The sequence below is a fragment of the Oreochromis niloticus genome, linkage group LG13, assembly GCF_001858045.2.
Source record: "Oreochromis niloticus isolate F11D_XX linkage group LG13, O_niloticus_UMD_NMBU, whole genome shotgun sequence".
In the NCBI taxonomy this organism is placed as follows: domain Eukaryota; kingdom Metazoa; phylum Chordata; class Actinopteri; order Cichliformes; family Cichlidae; genus Oreochromis; species Oreochromis niloticus.
In genome coordinates this window covers 13619788-13646104 of record NC_031978.2, presented here as the reverse complement: position 1 = coordinate 13646104, position 26317 = coordinate 13619788, and the positions used below count along the sequence as shown (strand labels likewise).

General features: G+C 40.6%; 1 long non-coding RNA gene across 3 annotated transcripts in view; it reads left to right on the top strand.

Annotated features, from left to right (window-relative positions):
* The window catches only part of LOC102080926 (uncharacterized), a 90646-nt gene that overhangs the window by 31682 nt on the left and 32647 nt on the right, over window positions 1-26317 (top strand). The window lies entirely within an intron of this gene.

Below are 26317 nucleotides of genomic sequence, written 5' to 3'. Positions count from 1 at the left end.
GGTATCAACAGCATCTACAAACAGTCTGAAGTAATGGTGCATATACATAGTTCATTTGGCATAAATTGCAGGAAATAAAGAAATTAAAGAGTTGGGATTATACCTTTTCTATACTGGAGGCCATGCTGTTCAAACACAAGGGCAACAAGGAAATAAAACTCACATGGTTTGAAAATGAAGTTACTGAGGGGTGTCTGAGTCACTGACATGAACAGTGATCTGAAAAGCAGATTTCAATGTCAGTAAGCAAATGACGAGCCAGGTTCTTGTTTTCCTCTGCATTTCAGTAGGAGATGTAACCGCTGAGAGGGAAAATTAAATAGCAAATTACAAAGCCTTCTGCATGGTATCTCAAGAATAAGTGTGCACGGGCATGTAATGTTCATCATACTGTATGTCACAGAAGTGCTTGCTTCCTTGAACCTTATTGAATCAGACTCTAATCTGTACTCAAACAAAAAATGAAGTCAATTCCGGAAATATTGCGTGGGATATTGTTAAATGAGACAATGTTGCAAAAAGGTTTAAGCACTGAAGAATTGCAGTAAAGTTTCAAGAACAGAAGGACCTTTGGATTTGACCCCACGTGGTCCATTTGTGACTTCCTGTGAGCAATATGATGTGGTAAGAAAGAATGGGCACTTTTATTATCTTATACCTTGCCTAAAAGGAAGTAAAAGAAGGTCATATAGGTGTACAGCCCACCTAAGAGCACTTTTTATTGGCTTAAATTAAACCATGGCTCCCTGGGGCTTCCACTATGGCTAAACTTGATTCTGTCTTTGGTGCTAAACACGGACTCACTGAGACCTGTGATTACACAGTATGACAGAAATGAAAATAACTCAAGAAAAGGAATAAAAGGGTTGTTTGACAAATAACTAGAAAACCGAGATAAATAATTCATGTTCTGCAGATTTTTTCTTTTTTCCTTTTGCATCTCTACTCAATAATCAGACGACTGAATAGAACAACAGATGCAAGCAGCTGCTTTTAGTTTTACCTCTAGACTAAAGAAAACTCTGGTCTTCTCTGGAGCGGGGGGTTGGACTGGGACAGGACATTTTTCACCGTCAGCCTGACTTGCCCTAACAATGTGACAGTTGGTGACAAATAACCTGGCTCATGATTGAAATCTGACAAAATAACACTATGTTTTATAATAGTGTCCCCAAGCAGAAATATGGCCGTCGCAAACTAAACAGTGCTTCATCACCTCCATGCCAGTCCCAGCGGTTCTCCATTAAGGGCCAGATCATTGTGTTTTGCCTCCCCCCCATCCCAGCTGACCGCCGAAGTGACAGCCCCGGCTTGCTGCCATGACATTGAAAAATATTTGTACTGACAAGGCCACAAATCACTCGCCGACAAGTTTTAAAACTCAATGTTCACTCAATGTGCATCTGCTATATTCTCGTTAAAAGTGTAATATGGTAGTCTCTCCCCTCTGCGTTCTTTTATTATTACGGTATTGACAGCGACTATAATAAAGTTGTGCTGTTTTGATGCCAGGGAGGGAAGCGCGTGAGATGGAGAGATTGAAGGAAAGGGTGTATGGGGGTGAGAGATGAAGAGAATAGCTGAGATGGTTGAATGCTCACATGGCACTGTAACAAAAGTGCTCCATTTTCATGACAGAACTTCATCTGACATGTTTAGTTTGATGGTCTGCCTCTAGGTTTCTCAATAAGTCCAAAGCCTGCATTATACCGCATGTCGAAACATAACTTTGGAAGCATCAGATGTAATATCTTACCTAATATTCACATCTAAATCCCTCTATTTTCAGCGCTGCTGCCTTTCATTCTGCATACTGTAGCGGGGTGGAGTATAATCAGTATACTCTTTACCTGCTCTAGATTGCCATGCTCCTACTATACTAGTGCCATTGAGCCAGTGGTTACTCTAATATCCCCTTAGTTTGAAGCCTTGTCGACCATGTAGGCCCTAATGTGTGCCCAGTGCACACGAGTAAGTGTGCTTTAGGCTCATTGTTAACATAAGGCCAAATCTGTAATATAGCACGGACAATTAAGTGCACAATTTTTGTATAAATGCAAAATCCCTCACTGTGAATTATTTAATTCCCTCTCTCCAGTTCATTTAATAGAGCCCTTTTGGCGGGCGGTTTTAGTCACAGAAAACTAATTTGATTCTGCTCCTTGATTTAATTAGATTTTATGATATATGGTATTGCTAATTCGGTGGCTCACCATGCGTTGTCGGCGCCTGTCCCTTGCACTGGCGGTGAGCTGTCAGAGCCCCATTTTTAACAGTATTGAAAAATTCAAGCTTTATTATTGCCCCCTCACTCATTTTCTCCCATCAGAGAGAAAGTAATGAGCTTTTAGTCTCTCCTCTTTTACTCGTCCCCCTCTCCTCGTACTTTTTTCTTTTCTCTATCTTCATCTCTCTGTGGCTCCTACTTTTTTTTTCTTCCTTTCACCCTTTTTCAAAACAAGAGTGGATAAAGAGTTTGGGAGAGAACAGGGAAAGAACTGTAAGAGCGGGGGAGGCGGAAAGTAGAAATGATGGCACCAACAAGTGCAATACAATAAGGGAACACAAAATGACATGAGCAGAGAATGAAATGAACAAATAAGATAGCAGGACAGGGGAGGGATGATCAAGTAAAAGACTGAGAGAAAAGAATAAACGTGTCAGAGAGAAGTGGAATGTGAACATAGCAGTGATGGTGAATATGAGAGATAAGTAGCAGTTGGAGTGGGAAAAGGAGAGAGAAAAGGGGAGTTGCTGAGGAAATGGAGATCAAAGAAGCAAAAGGGAGAGAGAGTGGATGGGGGTGGGGGGCTGCTGGAGACTGTGCTGCACGCTTGCAGCGCTCCAGGCTCGCTGCTCCGGCATTAGCACACTGATTCATGAGTTAAGTTTCCCCAACTGCCCACGGCTATTAGCTTTCAGTTCCTTCGGCTGTCATTTAGACTCCAAAGAGTCTTTTGGTTAATGCACTGTTTTAATGAGAGTGCACCACTCGCTAATATATTTGACTGTATGAAAGGTCACAACAGGAAGCTAAACAGATTGAAAGAGAGGGAGCACAATGGCGGAGGCGCTGTCAAGAGGCAAGACAGCTTTTCGAGAAAACTGATTGGAGTTGGGGGCGTTAGGGGTGGGCAGCAGGGTTAGCGCTAACCTGTGAGGCAGCCGGCTGTGGTGTCGCTGTTCCACGCCTTGTACTCCTTTTACTCAGCGTCCAGCTGTGCGTAATAGGCCTCAGAACTGATGGGTTACTGCTCCCTCTAATAGTTACGCCCCATCCATCACCAGCTTTAACCAGAAAGAGAGAGAAAAGTTAGGGGAAGAGATGGAGGGGGACAAGCAATGGAAGGGGTAGACAGGAGGAGGCACATGTTTCATTACCCATATAATCACCAGTCTGATTGCCACACAAGCAATATAAGAGCATCTCACAGCAGCCCCGGGAAATTTATAGCTGTCTGACTAAGAGATTCCCACCAACCCGTTAAATATCGCTGGAATGCTGAGCTGATATTAAAGGCAATGGGATAACTAGAAATCTGCAAACCTTTATTGAGTCTTATTCTATATAAAGATTATTGGTGTGAAAGCTTCTTTTGTTTTCCATTTCTGTCCCTCTGCGCTGTGTCCACTCAACTTTCACTAGATGATGCCTCTAACCTTGAGGTTCGTCACTGCTTTTAAACCCCAATATTTAAGCTTGAATAAGGGGGAACAACAGTGTTATCAAACATTTTGACAACTCTGCATAAACAAGTATGGCCTCCGCCCTCCACCCTTCTCACTCTTTGTCAAGTCGCGGCCCCCGTTTTGTCACAGGACACCCGTAAGGGACTGTCTCCAAGCCGCAGAGCCGTGTCTAGGTTTGGGCCCCAAACCCGATAATCTAACAGTAATCCATTCAAAACTAATCAAACATTTACAAAGGTGCCATGATATAGAGGGAGCGCTATTCATCAGCGTCCTCCATCACCAACACGCTGGCCGACCTCGTTACGCTCGCGGCGTCTCAATCTACCTATGCAAATGAGACAGCAGTGCGCGGTGGTGAGCGGGGGACTGACAACCAGACTTGTGTATAGAAATTATAAACAAATATTCATCCATTATGGGAGGAGTTACATGATTCAGGAAGTGCCTGGCAGTGAAGGTGCATACAAACTCTTCTTCTGTTGAGCAATTACTCACCGCGCAGGAAGTGACAGTGTTGTCAAGGTGAATTAGCAGCATATGTCAAGCTTTTGTTATAAATCCAAGCCTACTGTAACCCTTATTTCCCCCCTCTACGATGTATGTGCTCGGTTGATGATATATCAACACTGCTCAGAGATTTATAATTCAGCGAGGGTGATTCCACAGGGGGAGTTGTGGTGAGACATGGGACAGGTCTTGTGGTGAGGGTTGAGGGGTTTTGGGGGGTGAAAAGTGGACTCCTTTCGCTGTAATCCTCTCCAAGTGCCTGTAGGCTCCAGACCTTTTCCCCCCCATTACCCAAACCATTTGTTTATTGTGCAGTAATTACAAACCTTCAAGCCTAAAGGCAAACAGGCGGAGAGGCACTGTAATGATGGAGACATTTATAACAATATATCACAACAGCGGTAGAATCAAAGAATGTATTTAAGTCACAGGATATCAATATCAACGAACAGCAAAACAACCAGGTGCTTATGACTTCAGTGAGTCGGGGCTTGTTGAAGAAGGGAATATGCACTTGTTTTGGTAGACTATTATTGATTTGTAATGAGCTTGATTCCCCTTAAAGGCTAAAGTGTTAGCAAGGTAATATGTTGCATTTTATTTAGCAATTTCATGCATGTTTGCCTCACAAGGTTAAAAACCACAATCTGTTCTGAGACCAAAAAAAGAAAATTTTCTCATTTTCAGCACTCCAGAAGCCATTTAATGCTCCCTGTGTTAGAGTGGCAATCCCTATTACCGCTGGATAAAGTGTACCCTTTTTTATTTGAAATGAAAATGTCAGTAATTTCTTTTGAGATTGATGACTCCTTACACGCAGGCCCAATAAATGAAAAATTGATGAGGCTCAGTTCTCTCTTTTAATATTTAAGGCAATATTAAAGTCTCTCTTACATCTCATGGAAATAGTTTTATTTAAAAGGAATAAGACCATTGGGCATTGTTTACTGAGCACCTCATGCATGTTTTATAAAGCTGGTGCCTCTTGGAGGAATTCAAAGGCCCTTGAAATCGTTACTGTTTTGCAGTAAGTATAAAACGACTTAAGAGGAAGTCGAATGGCATCAGCATTGTTGTGTAGCTGCTCCCTTGTTGTTGGATGTGGGCTGCTTTGATGAGAGTTCCAGTGGTGGATAGCAGTGCCAGAAAAGGGGGGTGGGGGGTGCACAATAAATGGCTGAGATTTTATTTCTTCTATTGGGTCGTAATGTGTGCTCGGTGAGGAAATTGATGTTTAACGTGGCTGAGCGGACGAACGGGATGAATTGCCATTTAAAACAAAGACCCATGGGTTGAAAGCAAGGCAGCGAGGAGGAGAGGGAAAGTTAGGAGTAGGACAAGGAGAGGAAGCCACTTGAATGGTTCAGATTGTTTAAAACAGGCCAGAGGCAAGGAGAGTACCAGGCAAAGCAGAAAATGTTACCCAGGTATTGTCGGATAAGTTCTCTCGGTTCAAATAGTTCCTAAAATGGGCCGAAACGGTGAGCTTGTATATGAAATTACACAATGGACCAACTTGAGCAAAGGACTTAATAGCTGAGAACAAAGGTTGACCCACGCTGCCTTTCATGGCGTTCGTGTACAGTGAAAACTACATAATGTTGAGTACAGTTTCTTCCCCAAAGCCATAACCACCATAACACAGCGCCCCCCCCCCCCCATTTTTTTTTCTTATCACTTCCTCTATGGACCACCACTGTGCAATACCAATTCTATGTGCAATAACCCAACTGTATATACACAACACTTTTTATTACATATTACTTTTTTAAAAACCAGCTTGTATATTTGTATAGTTGTACATTTTATATATATATATATATATACATATGTATATATTTTTCCCTATGTTAATACTGCCCATATGTATATAGCGCTGTAGAACTGTACCCCCCCCCCCCAGCATGTTTGCACTGAGTAGGAGATGCTCTGTATCTCATTTTACAACTGTATAGTGACAATAAAGGCATTCTATTCTATTCTATTCTATTCTATTGTAAATCTTGAGCTGGATTACTAGATTATTAACCCCAGAATATTTTAAAGGCCGATGGTGACAGCATCAAGGAACAAAATCCTGCCATGATCATTTGAGGCATATTCACAATACCACTCTACTGTTATGGTAGTGTGAAAAACCTGGTTGAGATTTAAGTTGAATAAGTTGCTGAAGTCTAATTTTTTTTTTTTTTTTTTTAACCAAAACTCACTCCATGTACACACCTATGAACAGACACAAGCATGGAGCATACTTGGACACACACACTTGAACAAAAAACATCATATAGTGGAAAACCTCCTATACCAGCAGGACTCAATCAGCAGCTCCAAGTTGAGGAGCCCATTACATTGTAGTGGTGGTTAACAGGGACATTCGAACTGAGAACCAAGATACTCCAGCTCCCATTTAGACAAATTAAATCAAGTCCCATAATGCTTTATGTATCTGTTGCCTGGGTTACACATCCTAGCACACCAGGCCCCTTGATGGAGGGTGGAATGAAGCCTTTTATATCAGATGCTTCGACAACAGGGGGTGACTACTACCTGCCAACTATTATCAAAGGCACTGGTTTCATAGCCCTGCCATATTTTTTGATTGATCTAAATTACACGTCAGTGAGTGCTGCAGTAACATGATCTATAAAGAGATAGCGACTACTTGTACATTATTAAACTCCCCGAGCGGCTGCTCTGCTTTTGGATTGCTGTAATTATCTGTGCTGGAGGCACAACAAGTGGCCCAAACACAGCTGTTAGCCTGCCTGTGCACCCGAACACTAGTTGGCATTAATTGTTTCTGAACAGAAGCTACATTTGGCAGAGGTTAATATTAAGAGGAGGGGTAGAAACATGCCATTATACCTCGATATAAAGAAACGGCATATGTGCATTTTTGCCATTTAGATTTTTTTGTGTAAGTAAGAATATTATCCAAATTGAACAAATCTACTCTCAGTCTTGTGGTTTTGGTAAAAGCCTTGTTGACACCACTGTGGTCCCAGTAATCACAGCTCAGCTTGCTGGAGCTCAGGAGCTCAAGATGTGCCACTCAGCTGATATTCATCTTTACATCTTCTCTCCAATACCCCATGAACGGAGATTAATCAGCCAGTGGCCTTTATATCTTTTAAAATAGAAATTCCAGTAAATCCTCTCAACTTTAATAGTAACTGCCTGTGGCCCTCTGGCGTCCCACCCCGTAAGATACAGAAAGTCAGCTAAAAAGGATGGCATTCTGGGAGACCTGAGGGACCTCTGTGGGACTCTGACATGGGTCATGTGACCCATGGTGTCTGACACCATGGCACCAACCATGGTTTGTGGCTGGTGCTGGTGTTGTGGTGACACAGACGGTAAACAGGGCGTATCAGTTTTACCGCAGCACTTTTCTTTACCTCAGAACAGATCTCTTAGCACATTACTCTGCAACTATAGCTAAGACGGGGCATGAAAAAGCGCAAACTTACAGTCAGGCACACAAATAATAATAGCTCTATTAAAATCATGGAGATTCCAACTACCTTCACTGAGGTTGTTCCGTTGCAGTTTTATGTAAAAGCAGAACATACATGTAAACAGATTTTTTATTAAAGAAATCCATATACAAGCCTGCATAATGCGTCTCTCTTGGTTTACATCACCACACGCCATCAATGCCTTTTGCTTGCAAGCCTTATTTCATATGGCTCACCTTTTACGAGGACTGCTTGGGAGTGGAACAGCAGATGCAGACATTGAATTCGAATTCATACAAGGCAGACATAATATCAGGCAATATAGAGGCAGACAGAGAGGCTATTGAAATGCAAATAGACTGCTGGGGCCGTGGCAGCAGGGAAAAGAAATTGGCCAGGATGACAATGCAAGTAAACCACTCCAGTTTGTCAAGAAGGCCACGCTTTGTCACAAAACTGGGAATGGATTTCAGTACAAGTGCTGCTACAGCACTAAAAAGAATAATATTCAAAAATAGGAGGAAAGGAGAAATAAAATAGTTGCCCACTACACAACTCTCATGTTAAGACTGAGAAATGCCTGTAAAGTTAGCGTTTTTCAGTTTATTGCTGTGTGTTTTCCAAGGGACCCTCTTATGTGTGCCGGTTTATGGTGGACCATGAATGTGAGCGATGTTGAGAGTGAGAGGGAGAGGGATACAATGTGCATGCATGTGTGCGCTGGTGCTGGTGTGCATGCACACTTTCTTCATGCTTCATTCTTCTCATGAGTGGCCTTTCAGTTCATGGCGTGTTTTGTTAGTCAGGTTGGCACGCTCCATCAGGAGGAGGGACACAGAACTGGGAGGCCTCACCGGACCCTCAGCCGTAATAAATTACCTACAAGTGCTGCAGAACAATAACACAAAAAAGTGCGAGCCATCCATTTCACCACCATTTACAAGAAATCAATATCAATACTTAATGCAATGCGGATGAAAAATGAGCAGAGATACAGGGGCATAATGCAAGCTCAAATGAAAGACCTCGGAGTGCTGCTTCCCAAGGGTTTCGGGGGATGAGGAGGGAGGCAAAATGTGAAAAAAAAACTGAAGTGTAAGAAAGAGTGCATTATACCTTTTGTTTTTGTCCCTAGTCTATTTTTGTAGTTTAAGTTTCATAATAATCTTTTCTCAGCCTGGTTATCTAATTGTAAATCAATGTGCAATTTTGGCTCGCCAACAGCCCAGGACAGAACATGCACAAACATCTATTTAAAATACTCCATCTTTAGAAAAAAGTAAGTTGCACTTAAAGCTGAATTTTGTACTTTTTCAGCTCGCTGTAGCAGCAGTGGTCTTCACCATCAGTACCTGTTAAATGTGCGGACGTTTCCTTAGCAGTCAGTTCAGATCTCTTTACCATGTCCCAAATGAATCATCTGTTAAAGATAAACATGATCTATATTTGTCCTGGAGGCATGCTGCATGATGTCATCTCTGCCTTAATGTCCCATTTCATTGTGGTGCTTGGTGATGTATTACAGATCTTTGCATGCTGTGTAGAAAACTAAATATATATTTCTTTTTTGACTAACTGGTGATAAAGACACTGAAATAAGTGGAAGAAAAAACTGGGTAAAACGTAGATGCAAGGAACCTTTTTGTGAAGATCTGAATTTAATTGCTGTCGTATGTTTGTGCATTGTTATGTTTGTGTTTTATGTAGCTGATTTATGGTGTTACAATGCATCTTTGTACGCGCGAATCACAAATGTCTGTGGCGACTGAGTGAGGAGACACATTTTACTGCTAAGGCCTCAATTAGACTTGTCACCCGCAATAAAAGTTGATTTTGTGATGATGTTCCGTCTATTTGTGGTTTGATAAGTGGGAGGGCTACCTAGTTGTTTAGTCAAATGGTCACATCTTCCTCTCTCCTCCTCTTTATGGTCCCTGATAGCAGATGCAGCATTCAACATATGAACTGTAGTTGTCTGGGTAAGATATGATCTTGCCCCCACAACTCTAAAATTGCCTTTGCTCTGGAACATGCAGGCTTCTTGAGTGAGACCTTAAATGAAAAAGCATGCATAATGAAAAAGGCAGGTGAAAATGAAACAGTGATATCTGAAACCTGTTCGGCTTAATATGAATCCTTTTACTGCTTCTTCTGCACTTTCCAACCAGCTCCTGCTTCCCCAAGTGTCCTTGTTTCAGCCCTGGCATTTGTCACCAGTAGATGGCACTGTAGCCAAGTTTCAGGCTACACGGCCAGCAATTTCACCTGCCAGCTCTGGCTGCCAAAGAAAAAAGTGCAAATGTATTTGTTTCACCCTAGCTCTGAGGGCTTTTTCGGCTGTTGTGTTCAGGGCCAGATGCAGTGTGTGTGACACAGGGAGAGAATATCAATAACCAATATGCTCACAGGCTGCTGGCCGATGGTTCCAAGTTCTCTAAGCACACAGTGGCGATCCCCCTTTTAAAGTCTGTCCCTATTCAAATTACACTCTTGTTGCCCTGAAAACAAATGATCACGGCTTTGGTAATAAGCAACCAAAAACTTTGCATTTTTCTTGTTTTTTCCCCCCTCTTTGTATTTCAGTTACTCATGTTACGGGCCATCAAAAGCACAGTGTATATTCTTTACTATTTCGTCTGCCTACCTCTGACTTATCAAAAGCCAAATAACATCAATTAGTCTTTGGAGGATAGAGTATTTTTGTATGGTTAAAGGTCTGGTGTCGAGTTCTGAAGGGAGCCATTGTCCCTTCTTGAGCTTGAGTCCTTTAGAGAGCATAAGTGTTTATTGAACTCAATAGAAAGCGTCGGGACAAAGGGACCTGATATTCCTTACTTGCTGCATAGTTTGTATCATAATTTCACTATAAGTTGTTGCGATCAGCGCATTGTGAGGAATTTTGGCAGCCATTCAGTGTGGCTCTTTGAACCCGAGCTGGCCCAGTTGTATTGTGGGTTTCACCTGGGCACTCTTGAACACCAATAATAACCAAACAATGGTGCTGACTTTGAGGGTATTTGGGATTTTTATGTGTAGCATTAGTGGGTTATCTGCTGTGGTTATGACAGGGTTGACAGAGTGGGGTGAGCTTTGAAAGGGTTGTGGTTTGACATGACATGTGAAGGCTGCCTGTTGTTGTGGTGTAGAGCTGCAGGCCACGCAGAAGAAGAAAGTGCTCATATTTCTTAAATACAAGACAAAATTATCTCCACTACATTGGTATTGAACTTTGGGGGAATTCATGCTTTTTTTTTTTCAGTTGGCGTAATGTAATGCAATTAAAGCACTCCAATTATAAAGAAACTCCACCAGCTCAATAAAATAAAGATCAGAATTTACTCCAAATATTCTATTACAAGTTGTGAGGATTTTGTTTAGCACTAACATGGAATCATGTACTTCATGCATTACACACCCAGACAGATAAGTAAGCGATAGTGCAGAGAAGAGTGTGACCAAAGTTCATGCCGTTGTCCCTGTGTCACCCGAGGCAGGATGAGCTCATGGCTGTGCAGTACAGAATCAAAGAAAGGTGTTGAACCGAGGGCGGGCCTTAGTGTTGCCGTGTCAGAGCTAACATCAGTGCAGCACACACAGCAGTCATTCACTATTGTTTATTGAATGACTCTATCAGTGTCGCAGGGCACGTATAATATGCCTTTCTGCACACAAAACCTTGTAGTAACAAGGTGTGGGTGTTGTTTTCTTACTATAAATATGCGTCACTTAACATTTTACGGTGTAACATTTGTGGAAATTGGTGTATTCATATTCTTAGTGATATATAGATAAGAATATCAATACCACTTTCATATCTCAAGGTTAAGTGATGAAATGGTTAGCGTAGCTTTGGATAAACAGTGAAATCAGAGGAAATGATGTGCGTGGCACTTTCCAAAGATGAAAATGTCAGCATTTCTAAGGCTTGATAATTAACAGGTAAGTAGGTAAGGGCGTTCTCCTAAATGTCAAACTTTCCTTCAAAAAGCAGACTAATAAAGTGAATGGGTAAATTACTTCCTCATCTTTAGTCATTATTTTATTTCTTTTAATTTTAGCAATTTGTACTCATACTTTGATTGAAGTACTCACACATTTGTTTGTATTGCAATTAGAGATTAAGTGTTAAGGTTCAGTATATTTGCTCATTTTGAAGTATTTCCTGAAGCGTATTGCAACTTAATTGCAAAAATGTAGCTTCACGTTGAGTGATATTAATTTCTCTGGTTTGAAATTTGGGGTCATCAACCCAAAAATTCAATGACTACACCCACTCAGCTTTCACAGTGCCCTTTTACATTAATTCCAAAGCTTCCTTTCTGCATCACCCACTCTGATCTTTTCCTTCTTTCCTTCCCTGTCTCCTTCGCTTCATCTACCCCCACATCTCTCTAGCGATGTTTTTTTTTTTTTTTTTTAGATCACTTCCATTAACACTGGCATGCTGAGCTCTAATTACTCACTCACTCAGCGTTCTGGGCTGCCCGCCGCTCATTTGGGTAAGCAATGTGGCCCGTTAGCAAGATGCTTGTTAACTGAATGCACTTAATTATATAAGAAGATAATTACATGTAAATGTTGCATCTAAAAGCAGCCATCCAACCCTGCTTGCTGATTTAATAGGCACATGTTTAGGATCCCTGTTTTGTTTATTTTAGAACGAGGTGATTAATTGCTTGCTCTGATGAATCTGCTGGATATTGTTTCCATGGTGGCACAGGCCCAGCCACAACAAGGTTTATGAAAACATGTTTACTTTCCTGATCCGATTTCTATAACATGGAATTACATGTTGAAAACACTGACTGTATGGACTTAGGCACTGTTCACTGATGTGCGTGACACAGTACAACTAAGAATAATGAGAAAAGTCACTTAGTAGACACAATGCAGCAGCAGCATAATCATGGACCCGATGCAATAATTGTTAACAAGATGATGTGCTAAGAACAGGCTGCCTATCCTTTCTTCTACATGTGCAAAAAGAAGAAAAAAAAAAAGATGGCATTAAAGTGGCTCGTTTATCAATATTCTATTGTCCAGGGTAAATGGTGCGACTCTAAGCTGAATTTCATTCAAGCTCCTGTCAAATGAAGGATTATTTAGTGTGTTTTAAGAAGCTGGAGTGCAGGGTGGAGATAGGGGTCAGAGTTGGAGGGCTCCCTGGGGAGGTCCGGAGGGTCTCGGGGACATCAGTCGTCCATTATGAGCTAATCAGAGGGGGGAGTGTTCAGCTGTGTGTATGTTTGTGTGTGTGTGTTGAAAATGGGGCTGGACAGGATGAAGAGAGGTAGAGAGCCACCACATGTTGTGGGCGCTGTGTGTGCGTGTGTGTGTGTGTGTGTATGCATGTGTCCATGTGGTAGCAAGGGAGATGATGAGGTCTTGCATCTTAATCTCTCAAAGCAGCAGAAGGCGAGATCCCCCAGGATGTTCTCCGTGGAGCCTCACTCCCCACATGAACGTGGGACATAGACTTCCAGCCTCCAGATGCTTGCAGTTCGATACAAGCCCCAAGACTGACATCCACCCATACTCTCACAGGGCTCTTTGCACAGCCCAGGGGACCTGCTGTGTTAAGAACATGATATAGTATTTACAAAAAAATATTTGTAAATGGAAGCCGTTAGCTTGTCTGTAACGGGGGGCCTGTCCGTGCTGCTATTTCCCAGCTGGCCCTCTTTGGGAGGAGGGATAAATGTCAGGAGATGTATGATCCAGGCGCTTGGCTGGGACTGCTTCTGTCTCATTCAGTCAGCCAATGCGTGCACTCTGTGAGTTTAAGCCACTCGGCCAAACAGGAGCCAACAGCTCCTTCTCTTACCGCCACAGAAACAAACCTTGATGACTGAAAGTGCATCAAAAACATTAAGTCGTATTTCATTTCACATAGCTGGAGCCACCCTGTAGCGGAAGTGAGACTGTGAAATTTCCAGTAAAAAGCTACGCTTGTTACTTTCTTTTTTCTTCCCCCCCCCTTTAGAACAAGCACTTTCAGATAATGAATTGATGTTTCGATTAGATAGGCTTTATTTGTAACCACTCAGGAAACAAATACACCGCAAGAAACAAAATATTGCCAGGGAAAATTCGACAAAAACCTCCATTGATTTTCTTTTTCATAGAAAGAGAGGAAAAAGTCCATAGCTTTGATGCTCTAAAAGCACCAACAGAGCTGTATATGATAAACTGATATGCCCTGTTTGTGTTACTGCAACAGTGGAAAGTTTAAAATGTCATAGTCGGTCAAGCCGGAAATTTTCCAGGTTGATTTGAATATTATTTTGCAATATTCATATTTTCCACTTGCCAAATATAAATTGATATCAAGACAAATTTAGTTGATTTTAATTTCAACAAGTACTTGAAAGCTATTTAGCAGGCGTGACCGGGAAGCCATTTTTAAGGTTACTTGAAAAGATAACACAGTTTATTTTTGAGAACAATTAATTACACAGCTTGTTTGCAGTGTTCATTTGGAGGATACATGGATTGGTAGCCTGTAAGTAGAAGCTGCTCAGGGAGGATTGGGTGTATCAGAGACATCTGATCCATCCCTAGGCGCACTTTTACAGCCTCTGAAATGAGACGCATCTTTGATTTGCCTGCCCTGTAAACAGAAAGAGACATGAAGGGGCTCTGGTCTCAGCCTCACTCCGAGCTGCCAAAGATTCACTGCCTGAAAAATGGACACAGTCAACCTCGTGACTCTGACACATTTTTTCCACTACCCTGAGATATTACACGGCTGTTGAAATGGTGGTTTTGTCAGTGTTGGTGTAACTGGAAACTTTGTTAACACACTCATTGTAATGGAGGAAAATAAAGTATATTCATAACCGACAGTTGGGATCAGGATTAACAACATACCAGCAATGTTCACATGCCCATTGCTATTTACTTTTTTTATTATGAAATACTTCCCAGTTTGGAAACACATACACACACACACACACACACACACACACACACACACACACACACACACACACACACACACACTCTCTCTCTCTCTCTCTTTCTGTCTCTCACTCACACACACAGACACACACTCTTGTTGTTTGGGTTCCCTCATACCCCGGGGCCTCGTCTTGGCCTGTCAACATAAGGGCCGCGACAGGTCCGTGAACCGACTGACAGCCTGCTGGTGCTGGGCCTTCAGTGGAAGCCTAATTACATTGTACAACATATTTAGAGGACAGATAAAACCTCTATGGGAAAATAGTTGGGCTTAAATGGGGTGACAGTGTCGGTGGTGCGCCGTAATCTCAAAAGGTTACAGATTTGTTGTCTGAGTGGAAGATCTCATAACTTTTACAGTTGGTGCCTTGAGCAGAACGAACAGGTTTCTCAATCTGAGTGAGATGCCGTGTACAATACAGCTTTGTAAGTGCTGCTCAGGGCTTTTATAGTGCATTAACCTTTTTCCAAAAATGTAAGGAAATGCACAACACTTTTTTTTTAATCCTTCAGTGAGGTCAATTAAAATTTGGCATTGCATTGAATATTCCATTATGTTACTACATAAATTGTATGTTAAATTTATTATTTACCGCTAATGTAATGTAATCCCAATGATAATAAATAGCAAAGTAAAGTAGGGTTTAAAAGAGATTAATATTGCACTTAATTAATAATGAAGAAGTAGGCTAGCTGCAGTTAATTAATATTAATTAATGTAATTAATATTAATTAATGAATTAACTATATTTAAGGATACCTCTTTTGTTAAACACAGAAGCTACACTTAGTACCAGTAATGTTCTGCACTGTACTATAATATATATAATTGCAGTAGTTGCAAATAGAAGACATAACTGTTTTTGCTATTAATAATAATATTATATTTGGTTAGTGAAGACTTTTCAGTGCACCCTAACATGAAAGATAAAACTCCACAAAACAATACATTAATTTGAATAAAGTGCGCCAATAATTTTTTCTTTTTTTAATGTTGGTTCCAGCCTTGAATGTGCTTGTGGGGAGACTTTAAGAATCAAGCAGCAGCCATGGAGAACAGTCTGTTGCCCCGGGGTCGGTGCTTGGCCCTGACAGAGCATCAGAGGAGCAGAGTTTGTTCAAAGCACTGCAGTGATGGAGTATGTTGGTGAGGTATGAGGGTACAGTATAGTCTAACTCGCTTGAAACAAAACCTCCTCCAAGGTAATTACAACAAAAAGTGTCAGCAGTCTAAATGATGACCAAAGAGACCAAAAATATAATTGTTGACTACTGAAAATGTTCATTATGATAAGTGCTTATGCTGTTCATAGCGACACTATTTCTACATAAATTTGTGTGTGTGGGTTTTTTGCTTTTTTAAGTGAGTGTGTGTGTGTGCCAGTTAACATGTGTGCATGCTGTGGTCTGCTTAACATATTAATGCCATCTAGACAGATGAATCATGACTTAATTGGCTGTAATGAGCTCAGTTGTTTTTAATAAGCTATTCCTGGCAAAGTGAACAAGTAGAGTGGTGGGAGGTAGAGGACAGAGTAGTCCGAGTTGAAAAATCCTGTTGATGCTTTCATATAAACACTGCATGCTCTTTCCTTGTGTAAAAGGGCAGCTGGGCATTACTCAGCCTAAATTTATATTGTAAATATTTTTATTTTCATATTTGACAATCTAAACAAAGACAGATGTGATTTCCACACCGTGCCTTTGGTCTGCTGTGACCTTTCCCGTTGTCCCTGCTGCTGTGGGCTGAGAGTCAAAAGAGCAGTGATGAGTCAGGAAGGAGGATGGAGTGATGGTGAGTGTTGCTCCTCCTCCAGACAGTCTGCCTCCACTCTGTGAACATGAAGCGGTGCGGTTGGCTAATGTGGCTGGGGAGAGAGCGGCAGAGCTAAGATGTCATGTCTGTCTGTTGGCTAACAATTAAATGTGGCACCTCAAGCAGATCAATTTGACTTTGAGGCTTCAGGTTTTAACTCCTCACTCATCTCTCACTCGTGTTCTCGCTCTCTCTCATTCTCTCTCATTTTTCTTTTCTTTTTTTAAAAAAATCTCTCTGGCTCGCTTTTTCTCTCCTGAATTTTTTATTCTCCCTTTTGGCAAATTAACCTCTAATTTCCTCTAATGCCCTGACTTCTATAACATCTTTTCCCCTTCAGTCTTTCCTTGTGTCCTCCATTTTTTTGAGGTTATCTCTTTGTTTTAAAAATGCCACTAAGCTGAAATCAGAACGTAACAGCACATCGCAGAAACCAAAGTAAAAAAACACAAAGAGGCACTCGCGCCAGACAGACTCCTGATCCAGGACGGAGACGAGCGATGCTGCGGGGAAACACAACACCATCACAAACCAGCACTTGAAATATCAACGCTCCAGCCTTCTAATTAAAGCCAAGACTAATGGGCCCTAATTGCATCGCTAAAATGTACCAGTTCTTTTCTCTCCAGTGTAACTTGACTACACTTCCCCCGTATGGATTAATGGGGAACGGAGCTGCAAACTAAAAAGCAGTTAATATATTGGAAGATCTGTTAGGAACGATGGGGGCGGAAAAGGGAAAAGGAGGAGAAAACAGTGGAGGAAGATGAGGGTTGCCAGAGAAACAGAAGGATATTATCAGGCTCTTGTTATTAAGAATGCATTTCATATCTGTCTTAAAGGGGTTGCATTTAGATTAAGCTTGTTGATTTTACTTGTTAGTGACATTTGGCTGCTACCCAAACCTTTTTAGACTGTAAAGAACAGGAGGACTCTTACATTAACTACTTGTGCTTGTTTCTTAGTGGTTAGTTCAGAGAAAGGGGACTGGGGAGATATGCATTATTTCAAGGTCGCGGATGATATCTTGGCAGATATGATGCTGGGCATTAGAGTGCTTCTATTCCCTTTGTTTATCCAGGTAAAAACAAGAAGCCATTTTCTGTGGTGAGACAAAATGTACTTAACAAGAGTACAATATAAGCGTGTAAATTACTCTTTTCCCCCAGGTGGAAAACCATTAAAGTTGGTACACTAATCTGCTTTTTTCTCCACCAGCCAGATCTTTCTTTGTTATTGGTTTACTTTTCATAATGGTTTTTTTCAATCAGATATTGCTATTAATCCATTAGAGGGTGATATTAGTTTTGTGGTCACTTCTGTGCACATTTCAACCATAGGAGGCATGAGCAAGAAGCTTCTACCCTGCATTTAAACTAATGTACCTTCAGTTCTGATGTAATACCCATTACAATGTAATACACAGGTTGGTGTATTGAGAAATGTGCTTTAATATTGGCCTTGTTATCCCTGCCAGTTAACTGAATGGGGGTAAAAAATGAAAAAAAATAATAATGGTGAAAGCACTTTGCAAGTATCTTTCACATTCAGACATCATTACTTTTGTCCAAGCCTCAAAAATAAGCACAAAATGAGAATGGTCTTTTAACTTAAAAAGCAATTTGCTTGCAGTTGTTCTGCATCTGTACTTTGGGAAGTTTCAAGCAGTCTTTATGTTCACTTATTTTGGTGTTTTCAACAATAGATTGTAACTGCCTTCAAAAACAGTTGACATTATTTTCTATTATGTTTAATTCCTATAAATGAGAGTCTTATGTTGCAAAGGTCTGCATAGGTGTACACACAAAAACATATACGCTGGCTGCGACAGAAACCTGCCAGTAAACAGAAAATTTGACTGGTAGTGGTGCTGATTTGCAGAAACTGGATGCAGTAGTGATTTGCATATCCAAATGTGTGCTGCAGGGAGAATTTTTGATGTCAATGAGAGTATTGCAAGGTATAAATAAAGACAGTCAAAGCATGTGCACACTGAGAACACTGATATGATTTTTTTAAAATGTATTTTTTTAACAAATTTGCTGCTTTGAAGCTGTAAGCACATCTTTATTTCGGTCAGTATGAAAATGAAATGTGCACATGGTGAAAGGCGTGCAGCCAAACTCCTGTGTTTGCATATTTACAAATTAAACAAATATGTCGGACCTTTAAATGAAGTGAAAACAGTTTGCACTTTTATTAATACAGCTGACTATCTGTTGTGTAGGAAGTGAAATATGAAATAGGTGGATTTAAATGACCCAATTTCAGAGTGATTGCTTTGCAATTTACATGCGTGCCCGTTCAAATTCAAATGATATGTGTTGAACTCTTGGACTTAAACATAGGCATGGCCTCTTCTCATGCAATAAAGTTACGCAGTTGAAAAATGTTTTGGTTTATTTTGTTTTTTCCAAAATGTTCTGATGCCACAGTGATGCTGCCTTTTGACCTTTTGATATTAGATATCATAACTCCTAATGTTTTATAACATATGATGATATGTTGAGTTGTGGCTCAAAACATGCGTAGTTACATTAAAGCTGGGCATACACTCTGCCATTTTTTTTTCAGTCGCGTTATTCAGCTCCTGCTCAAACTGAACAATTGAATCGCAGGGGTTAGAAGTTCATAGGTCACGATGCATGGTCTCACACTATGCAGCCCGATGCCCTGATGCGACCTAAGTGCTCACACTGTGCATCCATAACATGAAGCTTATAACACACAATCTGTCTCTCGCTCTCCCTCTCTGTCTTTCACTCACACTGACACACACACCATCACCATCAACTTTGCTAAATTGCTAATGAAAAACCAGGCAGCTGCAATTGAGCATCAATGTCCATCCAACTATTTTCACGGTTGTTGTGGTCATAATAATTTTTTGAGGCAACATCGAAAAGGCTCGGATGAGCTTGCCAAAGTTCTACAAGTTGTGCCTCCATCGCTTGTGTCCAGATCACACGCTGCACTGCCGTGCTACTCTGTCTTTTTCACTTGCATTTCTGTGTTTGCGCGTGTGCAGTGTGAGAGGCTGCATTGATACCCTCACGACAGGCGACAGGATTTCAAACAGGTTTGATTTTCTTGCGACCATACGATTGCTGATCGGGAGCTGGTCGTGAGGTGTTAATCGCTTCTCGGTACCCCATGTATACTACATGATGCACAACACACGATTAAGGCGAAACTCAGGCCAATCCCCAAAACGGTTGCACGACTGAAAAATCGGCTCAAAATGGGCCAAAACTCGCACAGTGTATGCCCAGCTTTAGATGACCTTGACCTCTATTCACCCAAATCTAATTGAATAGGTGGTGGGGTAGTTAGCACCGGAGCCTCATCGCATAAGCATCCTGGTTTTGGATCCACTGGCCATCTGGGGACCTTCTGTGTGCTCTCTCTGGGTATTCCAGATTCCTCCCACAGTCCAAAAACATGCATGTTTGGTTAATTGGGGATTCTAAATGTAAGCCGTGTGTTTGGATTGCAACAGACTGGTGACCTGTTCAGGGTGTACCCCGCCTCTCGCTCCATGACAGCTGGGACAGGCTCGAGCCCCATCAATATTGGACAAAATGAAGCAAATGAATGGATGAATCTAAGGGAACATATGACCAAACTCCCTGAAGAGATTTTGAAAAGATTTAGAGTTATGTTTTTCAACTTCAAGTAAAAAGATGTTTAACAACTGCTTCAGTGCTTCACAAGTCTTCACTTGTATCAGTTTTTGATTACATTAGTGTTTCCTGAAAAGTGAAACAAGTACAAAATGAGCCAAATTTCATTTTATCTGAATTTGGTGGTTTCTGTTAAACTGGCTTTTGTTTAATGTACTTATTCCATTTTTTCCAAGAAAAGCAGTACGTTCTTGGATCTCGTCCAAGTCTTTGAGCTTTAGCAAGTTCCTGAAATCAATCATCACATTCAGGTGTACTACAAAGAGAATCTTATTTAAATCTGACAAAAATTAAATTTAGCCCAAAGTTCACTGTGACACCTGTCTTACTGTTCCCTCAAGTCAAGTTGACACAAGTACCTACCTGCTGCTGTCTGAAAGGCGGTCATCTGGAAGCAAGCAGAAGGTGGTAAAAAAAAAAATTCATGAACTCTCACATTTTAATCAGAAAACATATTAAATGTTTGAACTTAAAAAAAATCTACCATTGTCATACAGGCATAATGTTGTGAAGAAAGTGTACATTTTGACATCGAAGACATGAAAATGAAAATGTTGACATGGTAGCTGTGACCCTAACTGTATGCAAATTTAACACTAGCAAAAGCCTTCTCAACACTTCCTGTTATGTAATGTAAAAATATATTACCGGTTCAGCACCTGCCAAATGCAGACATATGCAAATTAAATACCGTGAAAGTATAGCTAAAATGCATCATGTGACCTTGTTTAGAGTAATGCAAAGATTACACACATATACAGACGTAGCATTTATAACTTCCAGGGTTCAGCTTGTGTTGTAATGCTGTGCTACATGCACTTTTATTTTAACTTTTTTAATATGTTGGCAGTGCTCGCATATCCTCAGTTTGATTAAGACTGAAGTCTGTAACTGAAATGTACATTATGGTTAATGTTCGATGGCTGCAGTGTATCTCCAGCTGTGATTCTAGTCAATTGACAGTTTGACTCTGCCCTCCTGCCTGACCAAACCTTTTATCTTTAATTGTGCTCACATTGGACTTCCAATCAGACCAATTTTGCCTTTAGCAACAGCTCAATCTGGCTAATTGGTTTCAGCATTTTTTTAAATTGTAAGCTATTGATTACACAAGGTCATCTCTGTTTCACAAATAAGAGAGTTTGCTTTGCTTTTGTTTGGAAACTTGTAAAGCTCTCATCCTTTCAGACTTATTGAGAGGGAACCGTAGTTCTGCTCATTAGCTCACAGACCGGCTGGATCATGAATGCAGCTGCTCAGATACACAGTAATATATGCGCACGTACACAGAGGAACAAACCTCTAGTACACATGGTGCTATCCCTGTATGTGCTTAGAGCGATCGTCTCTGTTTTTTTTTTAATTAAACAGTCCAGTACAATGTACAACTAGGGCGAAAAGAGCTGCACTTTTAACTTCCATTTATTTCAGGCCTGTGGATGTTATAGGGAGACCAATAGCAAATAAAGAGAGAATCAATGGGGCTTCATTAAAAGCAGCAGGCAGTCTTTTGCCTGGACACAGCTTAATTACAGTTTCACTGACGTTTGCTTTAATTGAGGAAAATAAAAGGAGTGAAGTAGAGTGAATGGAGGACATTAGCATATCTATCACTGGGAAAGGCTACAAGGGCCTGTCCAACCTGCGGCTGTAAACCTCACCTTTTGCTCTTCAGATCTACACGCACAGAACCACACATTTTTTCCAGCTTATTCACGTGTCTCGGATAACTTACAGTAAACACACAGAAATGCGCACGTGCATTTGATTTTACTGGTTTTTGGCACATAGACTTATTGGAATCGGGTAGTATTTCTGGAAACCGAGTCAGAAAAATTTGAAAGTATTTACAGGCAACCAGCACCATCGTGCTTTTCTGATGCAGCCTTGATCTGTACAGTGGTATATTTAGCTTGACAAATGACAAAATGGATAGTAAGTAGATATTTAAGTAGCAGCACCAGAGATATCTTGGGTGTAGAATTTTTGTATTCCTCTATATCTACTTGAGATACGACCACAGCACATACAGCTTAGTGATTTGTGATTGTGGGGGTTTAAAGTCATGTAGTTTCTTTGTTCCCTAACATTTGAGAATGAATGAGCGAAATCAAGTTTGACAAAAATTTCAGTTAACCCACATCAAACTGGAATTGACAATACAAGTCCAAATGTATATGTAAAGCACAAATCTAAGCATATAACCCACCTTTCCAGTTGTGGTTGCGTTTGGACGAGTAGCAAATCCAAAGGTAAACTTTCATTTTTATAGCGAGCACAAATAGGAGAGGAGCATTTGCATAAAGTAGTGAGGAAATACATGTTTACATGCTCTGTAAACTTCACAAATACGGGTGCAATAGCCTTATGTTTTTGTTTTAACATTCACTGCATGCCTCATGATGCAGTAATTTCTGCCACACTGATAGGGGAAAAAACATGTATATTTTATTTGCATATTAAAGCTGAGGGACTGGAAGGTTGCTTTGACACTTTTATAACACATTGTTCCAGCAAAAGTGATAATAATGTAAAAATAATTTTTAAGTTTTCAGGCATTCAGTAGATAATAGATATGAATAATACAACTCTATATCTGCTTCACACTATATTTTATTTTTTTTATATTTTTTGTTTAAGTTAAGTATATTTTTTTTAAAGTCAGCGCCCTTCCAAGTTAGATTCACTTTATACTTTTCAAAGGGGATTTACTGTGTACTCTGCCCTCACTCTTAAAAGAGTTTCTTGTGTTTTGCAGTTAAACTAGAGTGGCAAACAATTTGAAGTGAGTCTTTTGGCTCTCACAGGTACATACAAAAGAAAATATATGAATATATTTAATAGTTGTGAATTATTTGCTGCTAAACCAACCTCTTATATGTAGACTATGGGTAGGCAATATTGCCTCAAAATTATACCACGAGGAAATTTGCACAGATGATGATACAATAATGATATTTCTGGTGAAATTGAAGTGCTGAACAATGTTTTTAATGTGACTGCAGCTTGCAACCACTGGCTCATTGCTGTAAACAAAAGGAGGGGCATTTTACGCCATTGTCCACTGAACTAACTCATTGACTGACTACCTAATTCAAAGTCTAAATCTATTGCCAGAAGGTGCCAGTAGCAGTATTATTATAGTGCAATAGTGCGTTTAGGGTAGTTTAACATTCATAATAACTACAGGAACTTAACCTTGTAGTTCTTCAGGAGCCTGAGTAATATTGTACAAAATAAAATTGACGTTGAAAACCATTTCTATCTGAGATTTTGGTATCTTGGGTTGAGCTTTTTAACCAGCTGCTTAAAGCCCTGCTTTACCGCATCTGTATTTTCCATCCACTGTTTTGCTCCCCCTATCATAACGAGTTTAACTACTAAGTGTTCAGACACTGAGTCGCTTGTTTATTTGTTTACTTTTAAGTCGCACATCACCAGCTGCTCTTATCTGCTCCTTGCACGCCTTCATCACCTGGTTGTACTAAAGTGGTGAAACAAGTTTGTTGTTCCCACCTTTCGAAGGAATGGTTTTCTTATTTTACTGTGCTTTGTTGGAAGTTGTTGATGTGGCTTCCTTTTTACTAAATCGTCACTGGAGGCGGACTCGTGGCTCTCGCTGTTAGACATGTCTGGTTTGTTTTATTGTTATATGTGCTAAGAAAATAAATAGATGTTGTCACAGTATTAATAATTTATGACATTATACTTAATCCATTAATCTTCTTCCGCTTACCCAATTCAGGGTCGCGGGGATAGGCTCCAGCCCTTCCGTGATGTTATACTGATGTCACATAAAATTTAATTTCGTCATTATCGCAAATGATGCGATATGGCACAGCCCTAATTTAGACACTTTAAACACAATTTCAGAAAACTAAAAAAAAATGATTCAAAATCTCATCTAAGTGAGGATGTGAGTCTATCTGTCTATCTATCCCCTCTTCCTGAGTCTGACTATGACAGATTGCCAGTCGGGATCAAACCATCCTCAGCAGTGCTTTGGTGACAGGTGAGCGGAGACAGTTTGAGTCTCATTCTCTCCCCCAGCAGTTAATAACAATTTGAAAAGGGGTTTGGGGTTAATAACACAATCATTACCTGGATGAGGACAGGAGACAGCTGTAAGCATGTATGCAGATGGACGGCCATCATTAGTCCTTGTCAAACAAGCTGAATAAGCGTGATCTAAGAGAGCACTTCAAATTTTAGCCATGAATGGATAACAGTTTAGAAAGGTCCAGCATTTAGCTTGCTTTCTTGATCATACGAGAGTGTATTTTTGTTCCTGTCCACACAAAGTCAAACCGGCATCTGTTGTTATGACGTGTTTTATTCATGAGGACAATTTTAGTTTAAAAATGTTTTAGTTAAAAACTGTACATGATGTGTTGCTTCATGGAACAATAGACGTGACCGAGTGAGCGCACTGGAAGGTCCTTCATTATTAAAAAGATTGATCTGTAATTTGTAGTGTTCCCATCTGTCCTGGTTACGCAAAATTATGGCTAAACCAGTTAGTAAACACTTTGCCCCATTGTCTGTTGTTTTGATAATCACCCATAATAGCATCCAGCATCAGTATGGTCTTTAAACCTGATTTAGGAGTTAATGGAATAAGAGGGAGAGGCAGTCAGTATATGTACCGGGCCTAATGTCATTAGAAATGTTTGCGGAGGCTAAATTAAATCAGTCGTAAATTGTGCTCTCAAGTAAGCCAGAAAAACCCTGCCTCGTTGAGGAGAGGAGGGGGCGGCGGGGATTCATATTTTAACCTTGCGTAGAAAATGCACTTAAACAGATTAAAATAAAATAGGGACCGTGTGGATGGATGGGAATGGTAATTGCTGGTGCTTTAATGGTTTCCTGTTAGCCAAGTCGGGCTGAAGGCAGAGCTATTTTAAAGTTGGAAATGGTGATTGAGGTCGTAACTTTGCAAATCTGGTGATTAAGGCAAAGGGTGCATGTCACCAAACAGCACGTTAGACATCTAATGGGGCTTTCGCTGAAAACAGATGTTTGTAGAGGGTTTTCAGTGCTCTACATGCTAAGTCGTGTTGCAGAGCAGGTGTGGGTTGGAGTGGATGGCTTTTGACCAAACAATCCAGTAGAATGTGGACTGTGAGCAATATAGCCTGCCAGAATGGTGAAATCTGTGTGTGTGCGTACTTGTATGTGAATGCACATAAAGCCCACCCATGTGTGTGCCTCATCCATTTCCCTTAATGCTGTCAGTGCAGGCATACTGTTTGTCTGGTTGCATCAGGTAGCTCATCACACAATGCAGCCCAGACGGTAATGATAGCCATAAATACTCTGGGAATTCCCAAACGTGGATTAAATTAAGACAGTGTCTTTCCCAAAATCTGACAAAAGGCAAAAAAGCAGTGTCTATATCAGGGGGAATAATATAGTTACCCATCAGACATGGTATTATAGTAATAAGGCACTATGGATAAAGGATTCACATTTCTGGTCACTATTCTCTCTAACATGTCTTCCTTTTCTCTTAATTTGCACTCAATCTTCAGGGTCACACCACATACCTTAGGTAGTTTAAAACACAGTTCAAGCACACACAAACATATTTCATTCCTTGAACACTGCAGTTCTCAGACTTTGCAGGTTTAGCTTTACCTTTCTAAGTTGGGTTCACTTGTAACTCAACACTGTTGGCTCCAGGTAAAACTGTGGCCCCATGCATGCTCATGTTCAGCTATTGTGCAAATTAACAAGGAAAAGCCTGTGCGGATTGAATGGCAAACATGCCAGTGATGACACATCCCAGGCGCACACAAAGTATGTGTCATTACTCAATGCCAGTTAAATAGTCAAAGTTTCTCTTTGTCTGCTTATCTTTCTTTTATTCTTCATCTGTTAAAGTGGTGGCATTTTTTCATTCATGAATATTCAGTCACTTTCACATAAATGTTCCTCAGAGTTTAAATCAGACACACCTATGCTAGTGACTGGAGAAGCCACTGGTTACACGCAGTACATGCAAAATATCTGTTGCACTGAGCATTGACTCAAATGCAATCACATTTTTGAATGTTTAATTCGCCGTGGGATTTTCACTGGAATTCGGTCTGTCTGTTTGTGTGTTTATGTGCGCTTCTGCTGCAGCAGCAAGTTATAGCTGCCCCCAGCCTGCACACGAACTCAGACCCTGAGATGGCGAGACAAGGTGTTATGGGTTT